This window comes from Halyomorpha halys, unplaced genomic scaffold (assembly GCF_000696795.3).
Source record: "Halyomorpha halys isolate HHAL.00 unplaced genomic scaffold, Hhal_1.1 Scaffold1012.1, whole genome shotgun sequence".
Classification (NCBI taxonomy): Eukaryota; Metazoa; Arthropoda; class Insecta; order Hemiptera; family Pentatomidae; genus Halyomorpha; species Halyomorpha halys.
Window position 1 is genome coordinate 15,248 of NW_027109975.1, and position 6,482 is coordinate 21,729.

The following is a 6,482-nucleotide window of genomic DNA, read 5'->3' on the forward strand; positions in this document are numbered from 1 at the left end:
TCTCTCTCTCTCTCTCTCTCTCTCTCTCTCTCTCTCTCTCATCTATATTCAGATTCTATGGCCAGATTTAGTAATACAATATATTCGTCGCTTCACGTTAGTTAAAATGTCTGTCTTTATGACATCAGATTGTAACGATCTGTACACCAATTGAAACAAAAATATAAAGAAAAAGTTACTTCGAAATAATCATACATATTACTTGTATTTTAATCTTTGCTAAATATACCTGTTTCCACAACAAATACTAAAAGCTGAAGGCATACTTAGTGTAGTGTAGAAAATGCACCCTCAAGTGGGAAGCAACACATATCTATTCCAGGATATTATCCGAACCAGTGGCTACACTGATATCTCTTATTGCCTCAGCCCTCCATAGAATCGTAAAAACAAGAAACATAACTTCTTTAATTGCTCCTTACTTGGAGGGGAAGAAAATGGACCACAAAAAAATATTGAAGAAGTGGAGGAGTAATAAAATATTTGTATTGCTCAGAAGGGTAATTACTCTTATTCCTTTATGTCGCCACTCTCTTGTCCCCCTCACCGTATTACCATACTTTCAATTAGAATAATTCTGAAACCGAGCTCTGGAGGTATAAAAAAAGTAGTATAGCCATCGCTGGCGGTGGAAGAACGAACAGATAAAGGTTATAGCACCATTACGGGGGGGGCGTCAAAGACTTCGACCCGGGGGTTGTAAACCTGAGGCGAATATAAAACTTAGAGGATGTTCTTGGAGGAAACAATATCAGATAGAGGGCAAGGCCAATGGCGTCTTAGAGATAGCGATGATGTCATCATAAAGGCCAATATCGTGGTTTTATTCAAAATGCTTCAATATCAATATATGATTAATATAACCATTGCGAATCCTTTTTTCTTGAAAAATAAGTTCATATCTAATAAATAATGTATTGTGGCTTGGCGGAGCATGTGATTCAAAGTAATCAGGACGTCTCTACACTACAATGAACAATACAGTAGTTGGTAACTTTATGGAAGAAAAATAAATAGAAATTAACAAAGCAACTATAGAACTACATCTACATATAATAAATTAAAAAACAAATGTTCAAGATTTGATCACAAGGGAGTCAATAATTTACAAGATCTGTGCCTAAATACAAATATTTAATAAAGATATTTGTCCAAATCCGTTTTAGTTTTTAATGATTTATTTTATAACCATTCCTTCTAGAAATCTATAAGAACATCCTTCAAGATTTTTACTAAACATTCTGTTCATTGTTATTGATAATTAAAGCTTAGCTCAGAGTTTCCAAGCCTGAAAATAAATATTGTATGGAGGCTGAGAATGTGTCGGATGAATTTCTTTTATTTTTATTTAAACTTAATTTATATTATCTTATTTATAAATTATTCTTTTATTATTTTTCTGTATAATGTTATGATTCAATTGCCCTTGATTGTTACAGCTCGTATTATTTTTATTCAATAAATTTTAAAAAATGTAATGTTATTACATTGCAAATAATTTGTAATATTATTTTTCTTTTTCATTTTTGTCCTAAATAAATTATTCGAGAAGTTAAATACGTTGTTTGTATTTCTAATTGATATGAACTATACTAAGTTGAGGGAGTTGGCATGAATAATATAATCATATAAGTGGGTATGTGGAAATCACTGTTTAATTTATTTATTAATGATGATATATAGATAATTGTAATGATTGCAAGACTTTTTTTTTTTTAAATCTGGGATTCATAAACCCATACAATCAGTAAATTAACTTTTCATTCACGTAATAAGATAATAAGACAACGAAAACAAGATCTTAAGATGCTCATGAAGTGAGCTACGTCTATTTATATAACCTTCTGTCATCCTTAATATGTTATGAGGTGTAGATAGTTGACAGCAGATTACTGATTGGAGAAGAAGGTCGGGGGTGCGGTCAGCAAAGAAAACATAAATAAACAAAAAAAATATTTTTTTGGCTAAAACCAGTTTTGACCGCACCACCGACCATCTTCTCCAATCATTAATACGTTATGTTAAATGCATCAGCAGTTAAAAACGTTCCTCGTGTCCTTTAAATCTTTAAGAATGTTATTAAAGAAAATTTGTCAAAACTTTGTTAGGTAAACTAGGAAACTCGACTTGGTTGTTATTAAATGCAATAAAAAATAATATAACATATATAAAACAATATTATAACACATTGTATATTAATCAAACATTAGAAATCTACTAACACTCTCTGAATCCATATTTTCAATGAATTATAGCAAATAACATTAAAAACATCCTAATTTAACTAAGTCAAAGTTTTTACTGATCGTATCTTCTTTAATGTTTTACAATTTATTTCCTATTAATTGAATCTTTTAACTTTAAAAGAAAATAAATAATCCATATTTTAACAATTTTCCGACATATATAGCTCTGGATTGAACCTAAAACCCTGAATATTAAAATTTTAAAAATATCCTAAACAATTTATTTACAAATCAGGGGCTCATATAACGAATTTATGATATTTTCAATCCAATTTCGTTTTAATACCTCCCCAAAAAAACTTATTTCAGATACCGAGTCCTTTTTCAGTACACCTGTTGTGAAATTCAGACTGTCTTACATCTCGTCTTTAACAGACTGGTATAACTCTTTAAACAAAGGATTCTTTCTATTATTGCAGCAATTTATAACATAATTTATAGAATTAAAATATTAATATTTACTAGGAGGGTAACCCCCCCGCCCGTCCACCTAACCAACCCTCATTTTAAAAATTATACAAATAGTTGTTTAATTGTACTACTCTTTGCAAAAATTGTATAACTGTAATTTACATATATTCTTTAGTTCAGATTGTGTTATTTTTTTTTTCAATTTAGTCTTTTATAAATATATTCTATGTACTTCTCTTTATCCTCCTCCTTGTAATATTTCAAGTTCTCTTACAGTTATATTATATTATATTTTGTTGCACATCATTTTCCACTTTTTCAATGTTGCTGTATTTAACTAATTCTTTTTAACTTAAGTCTCCTCTTTCCATTTTAAATAAATGTTTCAACGGTGATATTATACCGTGTCTAAATCGAGTTTTACCGGGGTGGGTTGGCCGAGAAGGATTCCCTTCTATAATTTTTGGTGTTGTGATTCATCACAATTAATAGGTAATAGGAATTGGTTCACTATTTTCAATCTAGTTAAGAATTATACATTGAGCTAAATTTTAGTTTAAGATGAAAGAGGTCTGTCTGAAGCTGATAGATTTTATCAGCTATAGATTTTATATCAAACAGAATTCTTAAATGAGGAGTTTTTAATAAAATATTTAATATATTAATATTTTTTCTTACATTTATTTTTTTAAACGTTTGTTAGTATTATTATTATTGTTAGTATTGTATTCTACTTTTTTTGTTTTCTCTAGCTTAGTCTATATATAAAGTATGAATAAATATTTATGATTATTAATAATTTTACAAAATCCAGTTTAATACAAAATATAAAATATATCTTGCCTCTAAATACTATTATCTGCATTACTGCTATTGGCCATAGCCTGTTAAATAAACTGTTTTGTCAAATAGGATAATTTGTTGGTGCGTCATTATGTGAATACTAAACACTCATTAGAATTCTACAACAAAAATAATAGACCTGTTAGTAATTAGGAATCTTAAAGGTAGCTTACAGCGAATTCGTAAAGAAAAAAAGGAAAACACCTCCTCAGATGCAGAATATCAACTTTGCTGTTGCCTACAATACATCAGTTCTTATTTTTTCCGGCAAAAGTCCACCGCGGCCACAGAGCGGCCTCTGTTCAAAGCAGACTAGATGCCCTCGCGAGTATGGATATCTTATTCGGGTCAACCGTCTCGCAAAGTTTAGGAATCTAAGATTCTCAAAGGTAAGGAATCGTATACTTACTATACATTAGTTTAATGAAAGATAAAGAAGCCTACTATGAAATAGGAACGGAAGAGATCGGTCGCTCTTGGCTATTTCCAATTTCCCAACCTATCTTAGATGGTTCTACGAAAACCCCTTTCTTCTTCAGTTAATCATTTCATTCTTTCATGGTTCATAATTTTCCCATTTTTTATTATTTTAGCTGCAATTGGAGATGAATGATTATACCAAAGTTTTCATAGCAACCTCATAATATGGATCCGCAAGCAATATCCGCGGATCTTCTGGAGTTTCTTTAGTAAGGAGTCAGTTCAACTCCCCACACGCTCGCTGTTTTATAGAGCACAGGTTATGGTACACACCACGAACGTTACTCAAGTAACTGCTCATCCTGACGCGTTTTATACATTTCCACCATAAAGGAGATGGCACCCAAAGCCACCGTATTGTTTACGATCCCAGATTAGATAAAAAAGTCCGGCTACCTAGGCTTTGATCCGCCCAATAAAATATCTTATTATGGTGGATATATTGCGCAGATACGGAGGGAGGGAGACCATCGCTGATAGGGTTTTACAATTTAAACAACTTTTTTTATAACGAAAGTCGATTTATGTAAAAAGACGTATGCCTCTGTAAGGGTCGTAAAGATTTATGGTTCTGACTCGAATCAGAAATCATTTTTTCGATTATCTCCGCTTTTATGGGCTTCCTGGACGGATGGGGTGCGGACTTTTAATATTTGACAAAATTTTAGTCTTCCACGAATGGAACAACATTAAGCTGGTGGCTATTATTTTTTCCCAAATCCAGTTTATAAAAGTTTTTTAATGATACTGTTAGGTAAGGTGGAAAGCGAATGAAAACATACGTCAGTTCATAAAAATTTGTTCGAATTAAATGATACAATTTAACAATGTAACAAAAAACAAAAACTATTAGGGACAACATGGGGGGGAGTGACAGCCGGACCCATTACAAAAACATTTTTGCTCTTATTCTAAAATAAAACATAAGTATTTTTTCCATATTGGAAGAAGGTAGTGGACCGTACGAAGTAGATTGTAGGAAGATAGTCCGAGTGGCGGTCAATAAAGGTATCAAAATTGTAAAAGAAAACTATTTATTGTAAAGCAACGTTTCGCCCCACTTTGCAGAGCTACGTCAGGGCTGTGAGATTGGAACACTGATAACGACAATAAATCTTCCTACAATAAATACTTTTTATGATAATGAAGCAATTTATAACACAATTTATTTAATTAAAACATTAACATTTTCTAGAAGGATAACTCCCCCCCCCTCCCGTGTCCACCTAACCAACACTCATTTTACAAATTATACAAATAGTTGTTAATTTGTACTACTCATTACAAAAATTTTATAACTGTAATTTACATGTAACCTTTAGTTCAGATTGTATTTTTTTTTTTCAATTTAATTTTTATTTAGTCTTTTATAAATTCCTCTTCCTTAGGTTTCCAAATCGCCAACTCGTTCGAAGTTTTTCTGACTGTTTAGGATTTAAGTTTTCAATTTGCTCAGCGAACAAAATAAAATATTGCACAGTGATCACTAAAAACATTTTCATTTAAAGCGAGATTTCATACAAATTTTAATGTTCAACAACAGATAACCTAATAAGAAACATTGAATAATTAAAAACTTTTCATATAACCTTGTAAAAAATATTCGATTTTGGTAAACAGAAATAAAACAAACTAATTCAATCCAAACCAAAATTAATTATTCATAATACTTTTTCATTTACGAAATTTTTTATCTATAAATTTTTGTTTTTTTTAATTTTCAGGATCTGAAGAATGCCAGAAAAATGACCTTATTTCATAAATAAAAAAAATACAGTAAAACCCGAAAAAGCTGATAAATATTTCTTCAAGTCGTCTAGAACAAAAATAACCCTTTATTTATTTTCATATGTTGGTCCTCCTTTTTATGTTTTTTCCCCCAAAAAAATCTTTAAGTATACGTTTCGCGAATCTACCGAATGGATCTAAAAAAGAAGTATACGTAATCAATTGCTTTTTTTGCGACCTATTAACTTCAATTTCGGGTCGTACAAATTAATTATTATGATGCTAGGACAGCTGTGGACTACAGGCCCATCCTTTTCTTCACCTGTTTACGAAATTGCAACACTTTTAGTTTTTATTATTATTCAAAATACAACAGCTACGCACTTCCAAGGTTAATCCCACCATTACTCACTGACTACGCTCTGTAAAAAAACTATTCGAGGACCTCAATGTTCATACATAAATTGATTGCTAACATCAATAATTTAATAAATATTGCAACCAAATAAATAAATAGATTGCAAAGTTTTTATAAGTAGCGATTTTTTACATTTAACTAAAACATCAAAGAAACAATAGAATTTTTCTTTAGCAATATTAAAAAAACTTGTTTAATCTTTTATTAACAGAACTCTATTTTAATAGTTAATCTTGTGACTAGGAGAAAAAAGACAGATTATTCCACAGAGGAGACAGATTATTCCTTCTGTTTCTCTCTCTCTCTCTCTCTCTCTCTCTCTCTCTCTCTCTCTCTCTCTCTCTCTCTCTCTCTCT